Below are 26,512 nucleotides of genomic sequence, written 5' to 3'. Positions count from 1 at the left end.
AGCTCCCCAGCCGACCGGACTGCCAAATGTAGTCCGATAGACGATCGGACTGCCGAGCAGAGCCAGAGAGACCACTGTCTCCTCCACTCTAGATAACATAGCCTCAATCTCGCCGACTGTTTAGCTAAGGTTCCTTAGCGGTGTCTCCCCACCGGAGGAAACACCATAACTGAGGGGACGGAGGGAGGATGAGACTTAAACTGTGAAATTGAAGGCGGTGTTTCCTAAGAGGGGAGGAGCCAGGGTCTCTCTCTACGGTGGCTGTCCTGAAAGACGACCTTGGAAAAATACGTATTTTAACTTGCAAGCAACAAATGTCAGAAATAGGCTTAGTTATGAAAGGGATAATTCAGGGAATACCAGTTGGACAATTTCTCCATCTCAGGATAAATTGTACTAAACCATCTGACTTTAGATTGCAAGTAAAAGACCTGAAATTGAGATTTCTGAGTAGAGGAGATGAATTTGTTTTAACCACTTCCCGCCCACGCTATAGCCGAAAGACGGCTACAGCACAGACGTTTCCTGCCGGGAGGCCGTCCTCCTATTTACTTCCACAATGCGCGCTCCTGAGAGCTCGTATCGGGGAAGTTCTGTACTGGCCGTGTCCCTCGCTGTAAACGGCCAATCACAGCGCCCGTTTACAGTGCGATCGGCGTGTCCAATGAGAGATGATCTCATATGTAAACATATGAGATCATCTTTCAGCGCCGCTCTCCCTCCTCACACCGACAGCGTGTGAGGAGGGAGAGATGAACCGCTGCAGCGGCCGTAAGTTAAGAAAAAGTAAAATAAGGTGTCATCTGCCCCCCAGTGCCACCTGTCCCCAGTGCCACCTGTTAGTACCATCTGTCCTCAGTGCCACCTGTTGTCAGTGCCATTTGTCCCCAGTGCCATCTGTCCCCAGTGCCATGTATAAGTGCCATCTGTCATCAGTGCCACGTATAAGTGACATCTGTCATCAGTGCCACATCAGTGCCACGTGTCATCAGTGCCACATATTAATGCCATCTGTCATCAGTGCCATATCAGTGCCATTTGTCATCAGTGCCACATATTAGTGCCATCTGTCATCAGTGCCACATATCAGTGCCATTTGTCATCAGTGCCACGTGCCATCTGTTATCAGTGTCACGTGTCATCAATGCCACGTATCAGTGTCACTTGTCATCAATGCCCCGTATTAGAGGCATCTGTCATCAGTGCCACGTATCAGTGCCATCTGTCATCAGTGCCACGTATCAGTGCCATCTGTCATTGTCCTGGTGCTCCAGGGCCTTCAAAAGTGTAATAGGTAGTCAACAAGTTAGATGTGTAATTTATGCTCCTCAAACACGTGACGGCGCTCCCTGCATGTTGGGCCTCTCTGAGTGGCCAGGCTGTGAAAAAGTCCCACACATGTGATATTGTAATACTCAGGAGGAGTAGCAGAATTTATTTTGGGGTGTCATTTGTGGTATACACATGCCATGTGAGATAAATAAACTATTACACTGACAATTTTGCGGAAAAAAAAAATCTTCATTTTGAAAAGAATTTTGGGAAAAAATGACAACATCAAAAACCTCACCATGCCTCTTACTAAATACCTTGGAATGTCTACTTTCAAAAAAGGTCATTTGGGGGGTATTTGTACTTTCCTGGCTTGTTCGGGTCGCAAGAAATGAGATCGGCCACCAGTACATCAGATGTGATCAATTTTGTATGATTCGCACCACAGCTTGTAGATTCTCTAACTTTCACAAAGACCAAATAATATCCACTAATTTGGGTTATTTTTACCAAAGATATGTAGCAATATAAATTGTGGCCAAAATGTATGAAGAAAAATTAACAATTTGCATCATCTTATCACAGAAACAAAGAAAAATTTGTTTTTTTTTCAAAATTTTCGGTCTTTTTTCATTTATAGCACAAAAATAAAAACCCCAGAGGTAATTAAATACCACCAAAAGAAAGCTCTATTTCTGGGAAAAAGGGGCAAAAAATTCATTTGGGTACAGTGTTTCATGACTGAGTAATTGTCATTCAAAATGTGAGAGCGCCGAAAGCTGAAAATTGGTCTGGGCAGTAGGGGGGTGTAAGTGCCCTGTAGGCAATTGGTTAATTTCCAAAAAATTGGAAATTTGGCTCTACAGTATAGAATATGTAAAACAAGAAATATTGTGTATCTTATGATGTGTAAAGCATGTGGAATATAAAATGTCGGTAGGACGTCTAGAAGAATCAGAAATAGGATAAACCTTCCAATGTAGCAAACCATTTTGTTTAGGAACATATTGCAGATATTAATTTGGTTTCAGTTTGTATTTTTTCAGTTATTTTTTTTTTTCAAATGGAAACCAGAATACCATCACATGTAAACTTTGAATTAAGACCTTTTTTTATATTATTATGAATAAATTATCTGGTCACAATTTCAGAGTGATTGAACTGAGAGTGATTGAGACATATTCCACATGGGAATGAAAAAATTAGCATTTTTTTGTATGAAATTGGAAGCATAAAAAAAAAAATCACACATTTGTACCACAGATATTTTTTTACTGTTCTTTTTTTTTTTTTTTTTTTTAGAAAGGAAGCAATTTCTGAGCAATTGCACAGTCATATTGCATCTGGAAGTTAAAAATAATTGTCTAGTCTTGAGACTGAAGATAAAAAAAAACACATTTGCAACATAGCTACTAAACCTTCTAGGATAGGCTGCAATTTCCGAGGCAGAGAGCAATAAGATTGTATCTAAAAACAGTTCCTTTTTTTCTGAGAATGCAAAAATTCACACATTTGAACCACAACTATTAAGCCTTTAAAGACAGGCTGCAGTTTTAAAGTGAGTGGACAGATAGCAACTTGAAAAAAAAAATGTTGAGTTTGTTTATTTTATATTAAGTTGAAAAGAGAAAAAAATGTAGAGATTGATTGAATAGGCTGCAATATCTGAAGGAGAAAGCAGATTGCACCCGGAAATACAACATTTTTTTCAGAGACTGAAGATGGAAGAAATGTACACATTTGCACCACAGAATCCAAACAATCTTGGACAGGTTGCAGTTTCTGAGGAGTTGAAGCAGGCATATCACATCTAGAAATGAAATTATATATATATATATTCCCAGAGAGAGCCAGGAAAAGTCCTGTTCAGGGTTTATATGTCTCCCAGGCTCCTCTCGTACACATTTAGAAATCTCTGATCCATGATCCAGTTGGGGTCTTGGTCCTCTTCCCCAGGCTAATTTAACCACTTTCAGCCCCGGACCATTTTGCTGGTCAAAGACCAGACCACTTTTTGCGATTCGGCACTGCGTCGCTTTAACTGACAATTGCACGGTCATGCGACGTGGCTCCCAAACAAAATTGACGTCTTTTTTTTCCCACAAATAGAGCTTTCTTTTGGTGGTATTTGATCACCCCTGCGGTTTTTATTTTTTGCGCTATAAACAAAAATAGAGCGACAATTTTGAAAAAAACGCATTATTTTTTACTTTTTGTTATAATAAATATCCCCCGAAAATATATAAAAAACATTTTTTTCCCTCAGTTTAGGCCGATACGTATTCTTCTACATATTTTTGGTAAAAAAAATCACAACAAGCGATTATTGATTGGTTTGCGCAAAAGTTATAGCGTTTACAAAATAGGGATAGTTTTATAGCATTTTTATTAATAATTTTTTATTATTTATTTTTTTACTAGTAATGGCGGCGATCAGCGATTTTTATTGTGACTGCGACATTGTGGGGGACACGTCGGACATTTTTGACACATTTTTGGGACCATTGTCATTTATACAGTAATCAGTGCTATATAAATGCAGTGATTCCTGTGTAAATGACACTGGCAGTGAAGGGGTTAACCAGTGGGTGGCAGTGTAGGAGTTAAGTTTTCCTAGGGGTGTGTTACTAACTGTGGGGGGTTGGGCTTTCATTTAGTGAACACTGATCTCTGCTTCAATCACATGGAGCAGAGATCAGTGTCACTAGTTGCTAGGCAGAATGAAGAAATGCTGTTTACACGGCATTTCCTCCATTCAGCCATCTCGTGAGACGATCGCGGGGATGCCCGCGGCGATCGAGTCCGCGGGTCCCGCGACTGGACTCACGGGGGTCCCGACCAGCGCGGGAGCGCGCCGGCGGCGGGGCGCTCCCGATGGCAGGGCGGCATTGAATATTGGACGTACATGTACGCCAATATGCCTGCCCGTGCCATTCTGTCGACGTACATCGTCGTGCGCTGGTCGGGAACCGGTTAAGCTCACCTGAGCAGACAGCCTTTCTCTCTGCCTGGGACATACACACAAAGTCGGTCTGTGAAGAGAGTAAAGGTGGGTAAAAGCTGTTAAGCAGTTTTTGTAGAGACTGACAAGCGTTATGCCGCGTACACACGGTCGGAGAATCCGTCGGAATGTGTCCTATCGGACCGTGTCGTCAGATAATCCGACTGTGTGTGGTATGCATCGGATTGATTCCGTCCGAATCTCCGTCGGACCCAATTTTCCAACATGTTGGAAATATTTCCCGACCAACTGGGCCGGTCGGACATACTCCGATCATGTGTAGAGAATTTTGATCGGACCAAGTGCCATGCATGCTCAGATCAAATTCCTACATCAAAGCTATTGGCTACTAGCCTGAACGTAGTCCCGTCGTAACGAAATTACGTCATCACGTTCTGAAAGATCGGATTTTTCACCAACTTGGCCCGACCGTGTGTATGCAACAGTTTCGGACACAATCCGACGGGCAAAATCCGACGGATTTGGTTGCCAAAATCTCCGACCGTGTGTACGTGGGCTTAGGCTTGTTCATCCCGGTAGTGAGGGCTGCATATGGTATAGTTAGAGCCGAGACACGGCTAGGATTTGGGTTTTGCTATTATTTGTCCTTTATTTGCTTTCTGGAACACTGTACAGCATCTGCATTTGGACTTGTATATAACACAAATACACACAGCACTGTTTGTCACTTTATCACTGGATTTGGTATCTGTGCCTGAGAAACTGCTCATCCCAGGGAGCTTTGTACCTGCTACCTGTCCCCCAGGTTACATTATATATATATATATATATATATATATATATATATACACATGTACATATGCAGCCCTCTAAAATTCCACTCACACGCTCACATTTTGCGAGTGTATTTTGAGGTCTGGCGAGAAGGGCTGCCTGTGACCTGGGGGGGGGGGGGGGGTGAGCACTGCCAATCACAGAGGGGAAGAGAGGAGAGCCGCCAGTAGATGATCAGCGCAAAGAACATCATAGCTTTTGTTTCAATAGCTGTGTGTTCCCCCACCGTGGGCCATCACATAAGTCCCTCTTCTTTTTCCAGGACTTTGATAGACAGATTGTGTGTCCAATCCTAGGATGAGTGACATGTATCAAAGTTCTCCGGACAAGGGGAGGGGCTTTTGTGACTGCACGCGGAGGTGGAACACGCGGCTATTGAAATGAAAGCTGTGATGTTTCCTGCTCGGATCATCCAGTGGCGGCTCTCCTCTCTTCCCCTCCACAGGTAGGCTGCATATGGCACACAGGCTGCACATGGGACACAGGCTGCACATGGGACACAGGCTGCATGGTTGGCACATGCTTCATGGGACACAGACTGCACATGGGACACAGGCTGCATGGTGGGCACAGGCTGCATGGTGGGAATAGGCTGCACATGGGACACAGGCTGCACATGGGACACAGGCTGCATGGTTGGCACATGCTGCATGGGACACAGACTGCACATGGGACACAGGCTGCACATGGGACACATACTGCACATGGGACACATGCTGCATGGTGGGCACAGGCTCACAGGCTGCATATGGCACACAGGTTGCATGGTGGGCACAGGCTGCATGGTGGGCACAGGCTGCATGGCGGGCACAGACTGCATGGTGGGAATAGGCTGCACATGGGACACTGGCTGCACATGGGACACAGACTGCACATGGGACACAGGCTGCATGGTGGGCACAGGCTGCATATGGCACAGGCTGCATGGTGGGCACAGGCTGCATGGTGGACACAGGCTGCATGGTGGGAATAGGCTGCACATGGGACACTGGCTGCACAAGGGACACCGGCTGCACATGGGACACAGACTGCACATGGGACACAGACTGCACATGGGACACAGGCTGCATGGTGGGCACAGGCTGCATATGGCACAGGCTGCATGGTGGACACAGGCTGCATGGTGGGAATAGGCTGCACATGGGACACTGGCTGTACATGGGACACAGACTGCACATGGGACACTGGCTGAATGGTGGGCACAGGCTGCATGGTGGGAATAGGCTGCACATGGGACACTGGCTGCACATGGGACACAGACTGTACATTTGACACAGGCTGCATGGTGGGCACAGGCTGCATGGTGGGCACAGGCTGCATGGTGGACACAGGCTGCATGGTGGGAATAGGCTGCACATGGGACACCAGCTGCACATGGGACACCGGCTGCACATGGGACACAGGCTGCATGGTGTGCACAGGCTGCATATGGCACACAGGCTGCATGCTGGGCACAGGCTGCATGGTGGACACAGGCTGCACATGGGACACATGCATCACATGGGGCACAGGCTGCATGGTAGGCACAGGCAGCATGGTAGGCACAGGCTGCATGGTAGGCACAGGCTGCACATGGGACACAGGCTGCACATGGGACACAGGCTGCATGGTGGTACACAGGCTGCATGGTGGTACACAGGCTGCATGGTGAGCACAGGCTGCATGGTGAGCACAGGCTGCATGGTGGGCACAGTATGGGCAACAATTTTCCTTATTCCTGGACCTCCCCATGTCCGCCTACTATGGGATGTAGCAGCTTTTTAAAAAGGGAGGGAAGACAAAAAATAAGCCAAACCCTCAATGCTACTTCAATTTTTAATGGGCGACAGCCGCCATAATAACCATAGAGCCAAATGTTTCCTGAGGTGGGCAAGCCAATTAAGCTTGTAATGCCTAATAAAAGGCGTTGGGCACGCTCCAGTTTGCTGCTCTGCAAACTACCTCAGGGGCGACCTTTGCGTATGCTTCCCAGGATGCTGCCATACCCTTCATCGAATGTGCTTTGATCTCTGAAGGAGGAGGAAGGCACAGACTTTTGTATGCAATATGCATGGTCTTTGACAAATCTGGAAGAAAAAACTCTGGATGTTGCCTGCATACCCTTTTAGGCCCCATTGGGAAAAAAACTACAGCTGATCTGCTTTTAGACCATTTCAGGTAGGCTGAAACCGCAGAGCCCAGGTCTAACCTACTCCACTCATCATCAGCTGTATCTGCTGGAAAGGCTGGGAGAATGACCTCCTAGTTCATATGAAATCAGATGGCAACCTTAGGTAGTAAGCTTGGAATCGGCCTAATGACTATCATGACCAGTGTAGTCTAAAGGTCCTTCCCACTCACCCTGTTATCCATTATACTCCAACCCCTTCCCCCTTTTCCCACTTAACGTTGAAAGATGAGACCACACCTTGATTTGGAGTAAAATGGCCATAACATCCTTTATTAACATAACTCAAACACTCCAATCCAATATATATAAATAACCATAAATATAACCATATACAACCATCCGGCATAACAAACAAATAGCATATAACAACCTGTCCAGTCTGGTGATCTCTGACTGTGACCCATAATTTTACCAAACAACCAACTCACTGTGTACCCATTTTAACTTAACCAGGCCTCCAGCTGTGACCGCTCAGAGACATCTTCCGACAGTGATAACCATAACCGTATTCCATCCAACGTTCTGGAATACACCGGAGGGACCCATACTAGCAATGGGCCCCCCACCCCTTTCAGATGACCTCTGATTTACCACCCACCATCAAAGACCACCAGACAAACACCGCCACAGTCCGAAAGGATGACCTCCCTCAACCTTTAGGGCAACCCCACACCCTCAAGGCCTTCTGAATGCCTTCCTGCAACCCCAAGGACCATAGATCAATGCCTACGTCTGAGAGGTGCACCCCATCCTTCCTAAAATACATCCCCACGTTACACTCGAGCTCTCGGTGCCTAATGACGATCCCACCATTCTGCACCACAAACCTCCCCACCACTTTATTGACCCTAATACGGGTCTTGTTAATACTAGCGATGGACGTAGCCCACCTCCATACCGTCCTGGCCACAATGTCAGACCAGACCAATATGGTACCTGGAAAAAGGTCTCTAGAAATTGGACTTAATGTCCACAATTAGGTCCCGGACCTTCCGGACTGCCAGATCGTTCCCGCCCGCATGCACCACTAGGACATCCGGGGGCCCGTCTCTACCCGCATACTTCACCACCTCCCCCAAAACTCTCTCCCACTTCATCCCCGGGACCCCCAACCACCTTAAACAAGCTTCCTGCCTAGAAATACCAAGCTGCCTGCCATCAGGTCTTTGGTCTCCTGTCCTGGCCCCCCAACACACGTAGGAGTGCCCTACGATCCAGACTAGGCAAGCCGAACCTCCATCTGAAAAGATAAACCAAAACATAATTCCAACAGACCGCAAACCACAGCCTGCTCCCCTGTAAGATGCACAGCCCTCCACGGAACCTCCCGTTAATTTCCACTCTCCTTTTTTTTAAATCACAGTTGAAATGCTTTTCCTAGTCGACCGCCAGCTGCGGCCTCACATTAGTACGAAATCGGCGAGATTCCCATCTGCCAATCCTACGTACCATCGCGTCGTCCAACTTGCACCGGGCAGCTTCCACCGACATGAACTGGTACCTGGACAGAAAGGACCCATCCTCATGCCGCAGGAAGAGCCCCTCCCCTCCCTGCCTCACGCTCCTGAACTCCCGAACCGCCACCACCGGGCACACCCTGGATCCTGGGAGCGCATACAGGGACACCAATGCTCCCTTACCCCGCTGGTCCGTCTTAGACCTGCGCAGCCAGAGCCCGACCCGATCCCCTTCCAAGTGTACCTCCCCATCCAACAATCCCCCAGCCACCTTCCTGGTAGGGCTCACCAATTCCCCAATCCGAAATGCCCCATAGAAGGCCAGAGAAAACGCGGCCATGAACAGCCACGCCTCATAGCCTGATGCACAGATATCCCCTAGCCGGGCACACATCGCCTGAAGATTCGCAAACGTGACCGGCCTCCTGACATCCCTCTGCATGTGCCGCTTACGGTACCCCTTCAATGCCTGCTTTACCCAAAAGTCTTTAGTCCAATCCTCCTCACGCATCAACTTAAATAAGAACGTGAGACCCGCCAGCTTCCGTTCAATGGCGGACACCGACATCCTGGCCACGAAGTAGAGCACCAGCAAACGCCTATCGGGTCCCTGATCACTTACCCTTGCTTCACATGCCAATCCAGACCACTCCGACCAAGCCCTCGAGTAAGCTGACCACGTTGCCGTACTCACCGACTGCCGGATCCATCCTGCAGCGATGCCAATGGCAGCCTTCAAATCCACTCCGAGCAAGGGACCCCCTCCACCTCCGTGCCCAGAGCCAGCTCCCTGAACTTGTCCCACTGAAAACGAGACAAGGGGACATATGGAGGCAGTGTAATCCATTTAGTAAGCAATTCTCCTGTTTCTCAAAATATCACAGGTCTTTGTCCAGGATAGACTTGGTGGTGGGGAACTCAACCATGCTCCATTCTGTCCTGGATATTACTTATAAACCTAGATGTGTTTCGGACCACTCGTACTTAGTAGTCAATTTACTAGTCACTCAACCATCCTCACTTTCTAGGGCGCCCTGGAAATGTAATGCCTTTTGGCTTCAGCTATTTACAACACCCGAGGTGATGGAGGGGAGCATCCAAGATATTTTCACTTTTTCTGAGACAGCTACTTAGTAAGGAGGTTACAAAGGTTAAGAAGCGGTCGGAGTCTCTCAGGGAGGCACTTGAGGCACAGGTACATTCCCTGGAGGCACGATATATTCAGGACCCAACAGAGTTCGCAAAGGGGGCCTGGCGGTCGGCTCAATCAGCGTATGACCGCCTGTTGGCCTCCTCTGTGGAAAAAAAGAGATTTTTTTCGAGGACAGCTTTTTTTGAGGAAGGGGAGATTACGGGCCGTCTCTTGGCCAGGATAGCTAACTCTGAGCAGAGATTTCCAGTTATTTCAAGTATACGAATGAAGGAGGGGAAATTGGTTCACTCCCCTGATGGGCACAACAGATGCTAGCTGCATATTATGAGGACTTATACCGCCCATCCTCGCAGTATGGTTCTGAGGAGCTGAATGCCTACTTAGATGAAATACCATTCCCACAAATTTCGGGGTCCCAGTGTGCGACATTGGACGCCCCACTCACCCTTGAGGAGTTACAGACTGCAGTGGCGGGGTTCCCCAAATGTAAGGCCCCGGGGGGAATGGGATCCCTATTGAAATCTACAAGCACTTTTCGGAGGTATTGCTCCCTAAACTGCTGAACGTGTTCAATGCTGCCAAGGTGGTGGAGACTCTGCCCCCTCTATGTCTGAGGCAAATATTGTTTTAATTTTGAAACCTGATAAGGACCCGGTGGACCCGGCCTCTTACAGGCCAATCTCCTTGCTACAATCTGATATTAAAATATTGGCCAAGGTGCTAGTGCTCTGTTTAAACAAAGTAATCACCTCGGTGATACAAGCAGACCAGGCAGGGTTTATACTGAATAAATCCACGGCAGTGAATCTCCGGAGATTATTCCTTAATATACAATCAGTGGCTGAAAATGTGGGCAGGAGAGCTCTCCTGTCCCTTGAGGCTATGAAAGCATTTGATAGTGTGGAGTGGCCATATCTTTGGGAGATACTGAGGCGTTTTGGCTTTGGTGTTGGGTATATCTCATGGGTATGGCTGCTTTATTACCACCCGAGCGCAGCCATAAGGGAGACCGGTAGGCTGTCCTTGCTATTTTGTCTTGGTCGGGGCACTCGGCAGGGGTGCCCATTGTCCCCCCTGCTGTTTGCCCTGGCAATAGAACCACTGGCCATTAGGATCAGGGAGCACAGAGGCATCACAGGTTTCTGCTATGGGGATAGACAGGAAAAGGTGATGCTTTATGCAGATGATACAATGATTTTACTGGGGGACACGACACAGTCTCTGAATAACACGTTAGACACAGTGACCCATTTTGGGGAGTTCTCTGGTCTTAAGATAAATTGGTCCAAATCAGCACTTATGCCAATAGATGAACCACAATTACAACAGGGGGGGCAGGTGGGAGAGATCCCTATCGCCCTCACGTTTAAATATCTGGGGATAAAGGTGACGCCACGGATCAGAGACTATATTGCATTAAACATTGCACCGCTGCTGACCAGGTTCCGCTCCAGGACTAAGACTTGGAATATGCTGCATATGTCGGCTGCAGGCAAGGTGAATCTTATTAAAATGATTCTTATGCCCCAACTGTTATACATGTTGCACAACTCTCCAGTGGTGATCCCATTGAAGAACTTTAGGATAGTAAACCCAATATTCTGAGAGCTAATATGGAAAGGCCCTAGGATTAAATTAGAGCATCTCCAACGCCCGAAAGGGGACGGTGGCCTTGCACTGCCGAACCCCTGGCTATACTATTTAGCCTCTCAACTACAACATTTGATAGGCACTATGGTCCCTGAGGGAGACCCCAATGGCAGAGTCCCCAGTGCTTCTGAGGGTATTATGCTGCACACAGTGGGTGGGAGATCTGTTCCGACCACCCTGGAAGCCCTGGCCTTCGGTAAACCCCCCCCAAAAGAGTTTCCCCACATATAATTTAATACAGAAAGTATGGAACAAAACCAAATATTTGCAGGGAGCAACGGGAATTAGTGAATACAGCCCTATATGGGCTAATCAGTCGTACCCTGAATTAGCAAAGCTACATCACAAGGAGAGGTGGCAGAGGAGGGGGGTGTTTTATCTTACATTGATAGTCAGCAATGGTAAACTATTACCCTTTGATACCCTGAGAGCAAGATATCAACTCCCGGCACATATGTACTTTTATTATATGCAACTTAGGCATGCCTTTCTAGCCCAATCAAAGGTTTTGGATTGGCAGCTGGAGGGACTGCCTCTTGTTTCCTAGCTTAAATAAGCCGAAAAATCAAAAGGATTTATCTCACAGAGTTACGCTACACTTTTAAGCAGATTTTTGTTGAAGCACCCCCTGACTGTTAAAAGGAAATGGGAATTAAATGTGGGGCCCCTGGAGGACGAGCAGTGGGAGGATGTGTTGCAATCGGTGGCCGTATGCTCGCTGAATGTGACGCACAGACTTACACAACTGTACACCATACTAAGAATTTACTATACTCCCCATAGGCTACACTCTATGGGTCTTACACCGACACCTGTGTGTACCAGATGTGAAAGGGATCACGGAGACTTAATACACATGCTGTGGCGATGTCCCAAACTTCATGTTTATTGGAGAGGGGTGACTGGCACCCTGAGCATGGTGTTTCAGGTGTCAGTCCCCTGGGATCCTCGGTGTTGCATTTTGAACTTGCTGGATGAGTTGGAGTGGGAATCCCATACTAGAGAGGCCCTGACCAGGGCGCTCTTTGCGGCTCGTAAGTTGATAATGCTCCACTGGAAATCGGACTCACCTCCATCGGTCCGGGAGTGGACCACCACTGTTGATAATATGCTGAGAATGGAAAAAATTGTATATCAGCATAGAGGTTGCCCTGATAAATTTGAAAAACTATGGGGGCCGTGGCTGGATACTGTGGGTCTTGCCCCGGATGATTTAGTCATGGACCGACTGCTCGGACCAGGGGTGCGTTAAGCGCTGCAATATAAATATATTTCTTTTTGCATGGCTGTGGATTAATGTTTTGGTGTATGTAAAGATTACTAACATTATTGGGTTATAGATTGGAGGGGTGGGGGAGACTTGAATGTTCTCATGTACTGTATGTCCTCGGACTACTTTGCACTGTACTGCATTGTTTTGTACTGACTATGATTATTTGGACTGTATGTGTGCATTACTGAATAAAGTTTTTTCTGGATAAAAAAAAGAAAATGAGACAGGGAGTCAGCCAGCGCGTTGTCCACGCCCGGCATATGCACAGCATAAACAAAAACATTTAACTGCAAACACCGAAAAACCAACTGCCACATCAGCCGTATGACAGGAGGTGAAGAAGCTGACATGCGGTTCACAACCAGTACTACCCCCATATTGTCGCAATTGATGCACAACTTCAATTTCCTACACTCGTCCCCCCAGAGCTCCAACGCTAGCACCACCGGAAAAAGCTCCAGCAGAACCAAATTTCCCAGTAAACCCGCTGCCACCCAGGACTGCGGCCAAGGCTCTGCGCTCCACGTGCCCTTAAAAAATGTGCCATACCCTGTCGAACCAGCCGCATCCATAACCAGGTCCACGTCAAAGTTGCTGACCGGGCCAGCCATCCACATGGCCCTACCATTGTAGGAGGACAAAAACTCGCACCACACCGTAAGTCCTCCCTATGGTCCCGGCGCAGCCGCACAAAATGCGTCGGGCCGTAACCCCAGCTGTAGAAAATCCTCCCCATGGGAATGATCCTGAAAGCGAAGTTCAGCTTACCCAGGAGTGACTGTAAAGTCCGCAACTGGACCTTACTCCGCCCCTGGATGTCCCTGATCCCCTGCTGCAATTCTTCCAACTTGTTCCTCGGCAACCGGCATTCCAACCGCCCCGGAATCAATCACTATCCAGAGGAAACTGAGTTCCGACGTCGGACCCTCCGTTTTTTCTGCCGCCAAGGGGACCCCAAACCTGCCTGCGATGTGCTGCAACGTAGACAGCAGAATCGCACACACAGCAGAGGCAGGTGGGCCCACGCAGAGGAAGTCATCCAAGTAATGGATAACCGACTCCAAGCCCCAAACATCCCTCACCACCCACTCCAAAAAGGAGCTAAACGTCTCAAAATATGCGCACCAAATCGAGCAACCCATAGGCAGACACTTATCCACATAGAATTGACCACGCCAGTGGCACCCCAACAGCTGAAAGCTGTCCGGATGAACCGGGAGAAACCGAAAAGCCGATTCGATATCGGCTTTAGCCATCAGTGCCCCCCTTCCATATCGCCGCACCCACCGAACTGCCGCATCAAACGATGTATACGATACCGTGCACACCTCAGGGTCAATGAAATCATTGACCGAGCCCCTTTTGGAAAAGACAGGTGATGGATCAAGCAAAATTTGGCCACCTCCTTCTTGGGAACCACCCCCAACGGGGAAACGACCAGGTCAGGCCAAGGCCTATCCCTGAACGGCCCCCCATTCGTCCCAGGGCCACTTCTTTACCCAATTTTTCATCCACCACCCCCGGATGCTGCAAAGCCGACTTCAAGTTCTCCACCACCGGCGGCACCGCCATCAGCGAGCAGGGAAACCTAAAGCCGCCCGAAACCCCACCGTCAGCAACCGAGCCGCTCCCGGCTCCGGATACCTACTTAGAAAAGGAAGCATCCTTGCCAGTATCACCGCCGTCCTCCCTTTTCTGAGCAGGTACTCTGGCCCCCTTCCCTTTCCGGAAACATCTGGACAACATGTGTGCTCCCCCGCAGCCGGAGCACTCATGCTTGAACTTACACGTGCCCTCAAATTTGCAGGCGCCTTCATTGTACTGCCAGCACACCCCCATTTCTTTCTGGCCGACAGTCCTGAGGCTGGCGCACTCCCGCCCCCCCTGAAGAAACTGAGGCGGGGCCCACACCAAGGACATAAGCCTCATCTAGAGGCTGATGTCCTTGGGGTCCCAGCGCAATTCAGGCCGCACCGCCTTGCGCTGCCTGAACTGCTCATCGTACCTGAGCCATGCCACCCCCCCCATACACCCTATGGGCCTCCCAGATCGCATCCATATAACAGAACAACGCCGAGAAGTGCTCTGAGTTCTTCTCTCCGATGACGCTCGCCAAAATGGCAAACGCCTGCAGCCAATTAGAAAAAGTGCGCGGAATCAGTCGATACCGCCGCTTTTCCTCATCTTCCTTCTTGGAATCGTCGGGCTTGATCCTATCCAAATTAAACTTCTCCAAAGGGAGCAGCGAGAAAATCTCCACATACTCCCCCTTTGCAATTTTCTCCCGCACCTCCGGCTTCAAATGAGCCCCCAGCGGACCCTCAAAACACACGTAGACCTCACACGCGTGGCGTCAGCCAGCCGCAAGATGTCAGACCACGCAGTCGCCTCCTTAGACCCCTTGTCCTCCACCGACGCCTTAGTCGCCCCTCCCCGGCCGAACTCTGTGTGGAAGGAGCCACTGACACCATGCTCCCCGCATCCCCGGCTACCCCCCCTGCACCACTACTGCAGGAGCCACCCACGGGGTCACCGTACTCGGCTGCCCCAGCCCTTTCACAAACTTCCCCACCAAAGCCCTCAGTCCTTCCAACAGGTCCTGCATCTGGTGGGCAGGTTCCGCCATGACAGGGGGTTTGTCCTCCGTCCCCCAAACCCCAGTCCCCCCATTTTCCTGCCTGATGGATGCTACTGACCCCCCTGCACCCGCCTGAACCACTCCCAACAAACCCTGTAAGGCAGTAGTCAGAGACATTGAATCATGTGACTCACCAGGCTGTCCAGGAGCTCTCCCCACAGCCGACCGGTGACATCCCTTGCTGGTTCCTGTGGTTCTTCCTCGTCTGAGATCTCCCCTTCAGACCTGGTCTCCTGATCCCAAGTAGGCGGGGGCGTAAGCCCCCTGGGGAAGAGACCCCGGAGGTCTATGCCACTGTCCGCAACGGCGCCGCCATCCCTCCGGCCGAGAAGTCCCTGGCAGACTGGCGGTGAACACCAGCCCTGCCAGCCCCCGTTGATGCGGATATCCGGGCGCCCCCTCCAGCTTTACTAGTTGAGCCTGCATGCGATCCCCGGCCCTGCACAGGGTGTGTTGCTCCAGGCCTGCCACTGGCAATCTTCCCCCTCATGGATCCATCCAGCTCAGCCATCCCTCCTGCATAGCTGGGCCCTGCTGCTGCAGTTCCATTCTCCCTCCTGTCTCTCACTGGGCTGGAGCCCAGACCTCGTGCTTCTTCCGCCCCTCCCCCAGACACAGGCCAGCGGCGTGTGGACCGCCCCGGGCCTGTAGTGTCCCGCTGTGTCTGTTTCGCTGGGGGGATCGATTGGTCCTCTCCTGGGCTCCTCAGCACATGAGGTGCCCGAGCAGCAGGCCCTGGTGAAAATCGTGCCGGAGGCCGCGACCTCCGTGTGCGTGGGCTCCGCTCACCAGTCCCTGGGTCTGCGCCGGTCATCTCCGCCATCTCCCCCAGTCGCCTCTGCAGCCAATCCGGTCCGCGCTTCTACGCCGTCCGCCGCAATCCCACCAGCAAAGCCTCAATTTACGCCATGATAGAGGAGCAGTGAGTAAAACTGCCTCATCTCTCTGTCTCCTTTCCCATACGGCACCATTGCTCCGCCCACTCCACACTCTCATCCAGCTCCTCCCCCCTCTGCTCTCTCTCTCTTTACTCCTCCCCTACTATTCCTTCTAAACTTTAACCATTACCTCTGCTGCCTTATCCAGCACTGTCATGCCAGCCCTTCTTTACTTTCCTTCCAGTCCAGCCAGTCGGGCCTCCCTTGTCTGGGAGCACCAAAAAATATGATTCTTTAGATGAGAAGGCGCACAACTCGGAGACCCTTCTGGCCGAGGCAACAGCTAGTAAAAAAAAAAAATGTTAAAAGAAATAATAAACAAGAGAAAGGTTGATCAAATGGAGAAACCAGCGATGTTCCCAAGACTAGTGTTAAGTCCTCTTTTTGAAAAAACTATTTAAATGGAGGTCTGATTTCTATGGCTGCCCCTAAAAATCAGATCACCAATGGATGTAGAGAATATCTAGTACAAGCCTCCCTCTCATTTTCAAGTTATTAACTTCATCCTCCTGCAGTTCGGGTGTCAGGCCCCACTCCGCAAAAGGAGATTTTGACAAGGAGGCAGTGGGATTGGCAAGCCCAACTTTATCCTCCAAGCCAGAGGAAACCACGGCTCCCTGAGCCAGTAAGGTAAGACTACTATTGCTGTGATCCTTCCCGCTAAATCTTCAGCAGGATTTTGAGAGCCAATGAAAGCAGCAGGAACACATAAACCAAGGGGAAGTTTCAAGACCTGGACAGAACACCCTGACCCAACGCCTGTGGATGCCAGGTACAGGAGAAGAAGCAAGGCAGTTGACAATTCTCCTCCAATGCCATAAGATCTATCGATTCAGGCCCCATTCGTTGGGATCCTCAAAGCCTCGACTCATCTGCTAAAACCATTCCCAGGCCCTGGGAGATAAGATGCTGTAAAAGCCGAGATTCTTCTCTGCGCATAGGAAGATTGACATGTCACCTGAAGGAGAGGGCGACTTCTTGTGCCCACTTGAGACACACAATCCACCGTAATTGTTGCCCAAGAATCTAGACAGCTCAACCTTGCAACATAGGTTGGAGCGCTAAGAGAGTGAGTCTGACAGCATCCAATCCTAGGAAATTCACAAAAGTTCCATTGGCCTTAAACCTGCTGTCCCAGGCAGTATGCCCGCAGCCTGCCAGACTGGCATTGATCGTCACCACTATTGGTTCTGAGGCCTTCAACGGAACTCCGCGGGAAAGATTGCAAGCTACTGACCACCAAACCAGGGACCAGATTATCTGAATTTAACACAATATAATGTAGCACTAAAGTATTCTGTGAGAAACATATGTGACAAATAAAGAAAAAAATAAAGTCCAAATATTAAGTGAATAGAAAAAGTCTTTTGAATCCTTATAGGACATAGGATGATGTGATAATACACAAAATGTGGAGGCTGGAAGGTGATCTTGAAGACATTCTAATGCAGTGGATTCTAAATAAAGGCAACCAAGGTGGGTACTCTTATCGGAAACCATAAGTTTATGTATGCATATAAAGATATATATACATTATATTGTGTTAGGTTTATTTAAGAATTTGGTTATATTCGTATGTAGCTGCTGGTTTATACACTTATTTTTTGGGTTAGCGCAATATTTTCTTCTTTTTCTTCAGATTATCTGAATTGGCAAATAGAATTTCTGGTAGAAGGAGTGACGATCCCTCTGAAGAAGAAAGTTGCATTGAAACCTCCTTCTGCACCACTTGACCCATGGGACTACTGGAACTGTGGCCGATAGAACCCCCAGATACTGCATGCATTCCTTCACCATCATCGAAGACCTTGCTATCACTGCTTTTGTCTAAGACTGGATCTCCTGGACCTCTGAGGAAGAGAAACACCACCCTGTGTTGAATTGTACTCCTAAATACTCCAACATTTGGGTTGGATGCATCTGGCTCTTCCGATAGTTGAACAACCAAGCAAAACAAGCTAGTGTTTGCAGGTGAAATTCACATGAAGTAGAAGGAGCTAATTTGATGGACCCAGAAGTAGCATGTCGACTAGATAATGGAATATTTGCACTCCCTTGACCTTGAAAGTAACGACAATAGCAGACAGAAGCTTTCAGAACAATTTTCAGAGCCGTGCAGAGACTGAATGGGAGACATTAAAAGTGAAAATGAGAGCCTTCCACGGAAAACCAGAGAAAGCGATGCTGAGATGCATCTATGGAAACAAGAAGATGCACATCTGCCAATTCGATGGAAACCATCCAGTCTCCTAAGTCCACAACGGAAATTATCGTTTCCCCTGACTCCATTTTGAATGGTGGAACCTTCATGAAAGAATTCAGGACTTTGAAGCCAAAAAACTGCTCCGAATCCCCCTGAAGCCTTTGGGCCCAAAAACAGCGGGGAACAAACTCTTTGACTCAATTTGTGCCTTGGAACCGGAAGGATGGCCCTTGCTGCCAACAGCTCCCCTATATATTCTCTCAAACATCTGTAGGAAGCCCAGTTTCTATGAACAAGGTCTGATGGGGCCTTGTTCTGAACTCGAGACAATAATTCAATCCAGGCATCCTGTAATTTGACTACCCAAACCCCCCCGAATTAGGCTAGTCTTGCTCCTACTTGAGAGGGTTAAGTGGAGACACCTTCAGAACAACTTATTTGAAGCCTTAGCAGCTTTGTTGGCCCTGGGTTTGGAAGGTTTCTGGAAGGTTTAACCAGCTCCCTTCCATGAAAAACTGTAAGTACTGGCCTCGCTGGACCCTACTTTGGATCTCTTGTTAAACAGGGCTGCTGTTGTCTTTTTCTCTTCTGCAGGATTAGATTAGATCTGCCGTCAGAAACCGACTGAATTGCTGATTCTAAGTCTTCCTGAAGAGTATCTTCCCGTAGCATGGAATCGAACATAGACTGTGTTTGGAAGCCTTGTCGGTTGACCAATGCTTCAACCAAGACTCTGCGGCTGTGATGGAATGAGCCATTATCTTTGCTGTGAATGAATGAATAATTTGTATAGCTCACAACACGAACTGAATCGCCTCATCAATCGCTGTCATCTTTTGAACCGGCTCCCTGACCTGGTCAACAGCCACTTCAGCCACAAACTCTACATCAGTCCTGAAAACTGCAAAAGAGAAGAACTGCCACTTCCCAGACTTTCATCTGAACATCCAGCCACCAGCTCCGCTACCCACAGCCTAAGGCTGGACTCAGACTCATGCACTCTTCCTGCATTCTGCAGATCCGCACCACCAAACATGCCCCATAGGAGACCATGGTAAATGAACGGTAGCGCAAAACCGCAAAAAGCACCAAAAATGCACAGGTGCAAATCCAACCCAAGTGCTGCTGCCACAGAAGTGAGCACTACCCACCAGCCTGCATCGGCCAAACTATACAACCTATTTAGTTCTGTGTTTATTCTACGATCCATAGGATCCCTAAAGGAGACCGAATCCTCCAGCAGAAGCGGAATGTGGCAGGAGAATCTAGGTAATAAAGCATCCACCTTTGGCATAGTGTCCCAAGGGTTACAGCTTCGATACTCTATTATGCACATTGAGCTTCTCAGGCCCCACCCAGTCACTTTAATTTCAGAAATGAATGGGAAGGAAGGTAAAGATTTTTTTTAAATACGGGTAGTATCTCTGCTGTTTCTTTGAGGCCTCCACCAAGGGGGACCAGTGCAAAAATCAAACGTATGCAATTCCGAGACCATCTCAAGCCTCAGATGGGTCTGAATCGCTATTGATGTCAAAGTTAAAACGCACTGAAAACACATGATCTGAATCTGCAAATGCTGAAGATACAGCAGGATGAGCAGAATTCCTTGTAACACTGCTCAACCCTTCCTTGACTGCATGCTTAATGTAGGATTTAACCTGGCATGCATTCACAGCATTGTCGTGAGCCGCCTCCTTGAAGCAAGATGCACACCTGCTTTCCTCTGATGAAGACCTATCTGAAGAAGAGGATCTTCCTCTTTCTAGAGCTTTCTGATGTCTTGACCTCTCCTGGCTCAGGTCCGAGCGACTAAAGTGAGGTAAGGACAAGGGAGATCTGGAATGCTGTGACAAAAGGCGTCTTTCCAGCTGCATGCGATTCTGTGACTTGTCATGTCTAGCCTTTTTACTCCTTTTGAGGCTGGAATGCTGATTAGGAACCTCTTTGTGGGCGTTTAGCTCACACTGGGCCCTTCTCTCTGTAAAACAGAGGATGTGCTCTCTAATTAGTTCTGAGTCAGCATAAATCAAAATGTGTGTTTTATTGTACACACTAAAGTAGAAAAATAATACTTACAAAAATGGTACAATGATAAAATTCTAGTATTGTTCATTCGTTTCAAAAGATATAAAAAGAGTTCTTCAAGTTAGACCATGTGTTCTATTGTTCTAGCTTTTATAAATGGCGGAATAACCCTTTGTATGCTGAAGAAAGTCTGTGTGCTGAAATAGATGGATGTATTCATAGCTGAGTGTAGGAGCAGAAGGACCGTCTTCCAACTAGATTTTGCTTATATGAACTCAAAGCTTCTAAATTTGCGCCAAAGGAATAAACCCTCCTTCTAATTAACACTCCCTCACAAGGGTGTGGGCAAAGGAGTGGTTACCATAGCTATTTCAACATCTGGTATCATGTAGAAAAACACAGACTGACCATTCTAATGACAGGAAGTGGGGGGAAGGAAAATCTTAGACTTTAAACAAAATATCAGTTACATAGGAATATGTCTTTAAAAGCATATATAAGATTTACAATTTCCATCGAAATCCTGACAAGTTTTAAATGTTTACTTTTTCAGTTTCAGCATGTCATCATCTGGAGATATTAATCCGAAGTTATCATACACACAATTATGGAGAATTCATATTCTAAATAAAGTATAATAAAGCCAATTGAAATTTTAGATATTAAGAATATAACAAATATTATATCAAGAATTGTAATTACATGCCCCTGTTAAACAGGGACTGAAAAATTGGGCCTTAGGCACTGGTGCTGGTGCCCCGACACTGCAACCTCTCCCATATACTCTAGTTGTAGTGCAGGAATGAGCCCTGCTGCAAATCATTGCATCAAAAATTGTAATTAAACGCCCCTGTTAAACAGGGGCTGAAAAATTGGGCCTTAGGCACTGGTGCTGGTGCCACGACACTGCAACCTCTCCCATATACTCTAGTTGTAGTGCAGGAATGAGCCCTGAGCATTGCATCAAAATTGTAATTAAACGCCCCTGTTAAACAGGGGCTTAAAAATTGGGCTGGTTGCATCACCCAGAACCAAAAATGTTCTTCCAACATATCAGCGGAGGAGGAAGAGGATAGACAATCAACATAACAGGACAGTCACTCAGCATCAGCATAGGCAGTCTTGAAGGGATGTGATATTTAAAAAAAAAAAATATTTGGTTACATCAGCTTCAGGTGCTTAGTAGCTGTGGGTGATCCAAGACTGATTCATCTTTATGAAGGTCAGTCGATCAACGAGTCGGTGGACAGGTGCACCCTGTGATCGGTAACAAAGCCACCAGCAGCTATGAAGGTGCGTTCCGAAAGAAAGCTGGATACAGGCCAGTAGCTCAATTGCATACTGTGCAAGCTCTGGCCAGTGATCCATCCTCAAGACCCAGTAAGCCAGAGGATTTTCGGTGGGAAAGGTGTCCAAGTCTGACCTTGCCCCTAGGTATTCCTGCACCATGTAAATCAGACGCTGGCGATGGTTGCTGGAACCAATCATACCTTGGGGCTGCGGACTAAAAACGTGTCTGAACGCATCGGTCAGACGGCCACCTTCTCCACCGCTCCTTCTGACCGATGCCTCAGCAACACGTGGTCCAGGACCAGGAGTTTGTAACCTCCCAGTCTCTGGGAACGCGTTGCACAGACCTTTCTGCAAGGCCTCCCAGAGATGTCTCTGCTCCCTCTGTGACAGCAAGATAAGGTTGGCAACCTTACCCTTGTACCGTGGATCAAGGAGAGTGGCCAGCCAGTAATGGTCCCTCTCCTTGAGCCGAAGAATATGAGGATCCTTCCGCAGGCTTTGCAGGATCAGGGAGACCATGCAGCGTAGGTTAGCTGAGGCATTTGGTCCGGAGTCCTCTGGGTCACTAAGGGCAACATGATCCGCAGATACCTCCTCCCAGCCACATACAAGTCCACAGGTTTCTTGGGACTGTAAATCATCCCTACAAGACTGCTGCTGATGCTGAGTGCCAGCCTCCACCTCCATGCTGACACAATCATCCTCCTCCTCCTCCTCGTCCTCTTCCTGTGTGATGGGTGGGACAGCAGGAACACTGTCTGGATAAAGGGGGCCTTGAGAGGCAAGGAAGTCCTCCTCTTCCTGCCTCTGTTCTGCCTCAAGTGCCTTGTCCATTATTCCATGCAGCGTATGCTCCAACAGGTGGACAAGAAGTGCAGTGTCACTGATGCATGCACTGTCACTGCTCACCATCCTTGTGGCCTCCTCAAACGGTGACAGGACAGAGCATGCATCCCTGATCATGTTCCACTGGCGTGGTGAGAAAAAAACTGATCTCCCCTGACCCTGTCCTGGTGCCGTAGTCACACAGGTACTCATTGATGGCCCTCTGCTGCGTGTGCAGCTGCTGCAGCATGGCCAACGTTGAGTTCCACCTGGTGGGCATGTCACATATAAGGTGGTTCTTGGGCAGGTTCAACTCCTTTTGGAGCTCAGCCAGCCAAGCACAGGCATTAAATCAGCAGAAATGCACATAGACTTTCCTGGGCTGCTTCAGGACATCCTGTAAGCCTGGGTACCTGCCCAAGAACTGCTGAACCACTAGGTTAAGGATGTGAGCCACACAGGGCACATGGGTCAGTTGTCCCTGTCAGAGGGCGGAGAGGAGGTTGGTGCCATTGTCGCAAACCACCATTCCTGGCTTAAGCTGGTGTGGTGTCAACCCCCTCTCGGCCTGCCCCTGCAGAGCTGACAAAATATCTCCCCCAGTGTGGCTCCTGTCCCCCAAACAAACCATCGCAAGCACAGCATGGCATTGTTTTGCCTGCGTACTTGCGTAGCCCCTTGAAGAGCACTGCTGGTTCTGAGGACAGAGCACTGGAAGAGGCCATGGAGGAAGAAGAAGAGGAGGGTGTGGAGGAGAGAGGTGTGTCATAAGCAGTAGCAGCATTTTGGACGCATGGTGGTGGAACAACCTCCAACACTACTGCACATTGTCCTGCATCCTTCCCAGCTGCCAGAAGAGTGACCCAATGAGCCATGAAAGACAGGTAACGTCTCTGTCCATGCCTGCTGGACCATGAGTTAGCGGTAATATGCACCTTACCGCTGACCACCCTGTCCAGTGAGGCAAGGAGATTGCCTTCCACATGCCGGTAGAGAGCCAGAATTGCCTTCCGTGAGAAAAAGTGGCATTTGGGGACCTGCCACTGAGGAACCGCACATTGCACAAACTCATGGAAGGGGGCCGAGTCTACCAACTGAAAAGGCAGCAGTTGAAGTGCTAGCAATTTAGCCAAGCTAGCATTCAACCGCTGGGCATGTGGATGGCTGGGAGTGAACTTCTTTCAACGGTCCAGCAGCTGGGGCAGGGAAATTTGCCTGCTATAATCGGATGTGGGTGTACTGCTAGCAGAGTGCCCGCAAACACTTGGCTGTGACACACTTAATTCTACACCTTCATTCCTCTCAGAGCAGGTTTCAGAGAGGACTAAAGGTCTAGTGAGGTTGGAGATCCCAGCTGATGAGGAGCAAGGAGAGGTCCGCTTTGTTCTTTGGTGTGGGTCTTTGAGGTACGCTTGCCAACGAGCTCCATGGCAGGTCAACATATGTCTTGTCAAGCATGTGGTGCCCAAGCGGCTGATGTTTTGGCCACGCGAGATACGCTTGAGACATATGTTGCAAATAGCAGCGGTGCGATCTGATGCACTTGTCTCAAAAAAGGCCCACACCAAAGAACTTTTAGAATAACGTGCCCTGCACAGGTGGAGCTCTGCGGTGTGATTCAGTCAGTGTGCTGCCCCTAAGCTGGCCCCCAGAGGGCATCCTGCCTTGTTGGACATATTCCTCCTCCTCCCTCCTACCAGGCACCCACGTGCAGCCATTGCCTTCATCATCCCCTCCCTCTTCATCGCTGGAGCAAACCTGGCAGTATGCTGCAACTTGTGGAACATGACTGCCAGATTGCTGTCCTTCTTAAGCATCCCCTCTCTCTGCGCTAACGCTACTGCCTTCCTCTAGCTAAGTATCATCATCAGAGCCTACAAAACACTGGGCATCCTCCTGGAGCATGTACCCAACATTGTGCTCAAAGAGTTCAGGGGACTCCACAGGAGGACGTGGTGGGTCTAGGGAAGGAGTCACTGATGATGACATTGAGATGAGTGAAGACGATGCGTTGGCAGCTGCTTTGCTAGTACCCTGAGCCTGGATGAGAGAGGATGAGGAGGATGAAGAGGGCTTGGTCATCCATTCTACCAAGTCTTCGGCATGATGCAGCTCAACACATCCAGCTGCCAAAAATAAGGACAAGCGTGTCCCATGGCCACGTGCTGATGACGATGCACCACGTCCACAACCAGCACTGTTGTCTCTAGACACAGAGCCTGCTTACCCTCTTTTATCGGCTCGTGCCTGTCTGCCTCTCCTTGTTGTCCTTTCAGACATGGTAATGGCCTGAAGGGAGATGGGAAAACCAGCAATTGGGTAGTGTATATTGTGCTGGAGGCACAAGACCCACTAACTCCTGCAGATGCCTTTATTATAGAACAGGAATTAAAGGGTAGATACCGGTGTATATTGTGCTGTGCTGGAGGCACACAACACCAACTAACTCCTGCAGACGGCAGATGGCTCAATAGAGAAGAGTTATATAGGTGGATAATGGTGTATACTGCGCTCAGGGCACACAGACAACATCCGCAATCTCCTACAGCTGACTGAAAGCTCTATTACAGAAGAGCAATATAGCTAGCTATATAGGTGGATAATGGTGTATACTGCGGTCAGGGCACGCAGACAACACCCACAATCTCCTACAACTGACTGAAAGCTCTATTACAGAAGAGCAATATAGCTAGCTATATAGGTGAATATAATAGTGTATACTGCGGTCAGGGCACGCAGACAACACCAACAATCTCCAACAACTGACTGAAAGCTCTATTACAGAAGAGCAATATAGCTAGCTATATAGGTGGATATAATGGTGTATACTGTAGTCAGGGCATGCAGACAACACCCACAATCTCCTACAACTGACTGAAAGCTCTATTACAGAAGAGCAATATAGCTAGCTATATAGGTGGATATAATGGTGTATACTGTGGTCAGGGCATGCAGACAACACCCACAAACTCCTGCAGATTGCTAAAAGCTCAATTACAGAAGAGCAAGAACGCTAAATCGGCCAATAACGAACGGTGTATAATGTGTTGAAGGTACACAGAGAACACCCACTAACTCCTACAGACGCCAACACACTACACAAGGCTGCCACGCTGGCGGCCTTATATAGTGTGGGGTGTGTACTACACAGCCTGAGCTATGATTGGCCACAGGCCTCCTGCCTGTGGCCAATCATGCCTCTCCTCGCTGCCGGCACTGTGATTGGCCAAGCATTGCGGGCCACAGTGCATGCTTGGCCAATCATGAGCCAGCAATGCACTGCGATGGCGCAGTGCATTGTGGGCCGTGAGCGCCACACGAATTTGGCGCAAACATCAAGCTCATCCCTAATCAGCAGTTTGCTAGGTCTTCCAAGAGGAAGCCACCTCTGACCTCACCTGCTCAACTGAGCTTCCTGAAAGGAATACATGTGGAGGTGGTGAATTACAAGACCCAGCGAGCCAAATCACTGCCTGAACACACAAAACATGGAAGGAGAGAGTGCCAACACCTGCCTAATGAAGGTATACACAGTCATTTATACTGCCAGTGACCTTTGCCAGTAATACACAGTCATTTATACTGCACCTTTTTATCCCAGCACCAAGGGAACCCACACTCCTCAGGAGATTTACTGCCTCTATGGGGGGGTCTTCTGATAAGGGAGAGGCTGAACCCGAACAGGATGGATGGTGAAAAAATAAATAAATAAAAACAAAATAAAAATAAATAAATAAACTTTAAAAGGTGTCTGGAACGAGGACGAAAAAAGAACACTGGTGTGGGCAGACAGCCGCCCATTATGGGCTAGGAAAAAGG

General features: G+C 48.6%; 1 protein-coding gene across 1 annotated transcript in view; it reads right to left on the bottom strand.

Annotated features, from left to right (window-relative positions):
- The window catches only part of LOC143995697 (uncharacterized), a 231,617-nt gene that overhangs the window by 140,208 nt on the left and 64,897 nt on the right, over positions 1-26,512 (bottom strand). The gene's annotated exons all lie outside the window — the stretch shown is intronic.

This window comes from Lithobates pipiens, unplaced genomic scaffold, assembly GCF_037356315.1.
Source record: "Lithobates pipiens isolate NorthernLeopardFrog02 unplaced genomic scaffold, aLitPip1_a1.2 Scaffold_180, whole genome shotgun sequence".
Lineage (NCBI taxonomy): Eukaryota > Metazoa > Chordata > Amphibia > Anura > Ranidae > Lithobates > Lithobates pipiens.
This window is presented reverse-complemented; position numbering and strand designations above follow the sequence as displayed.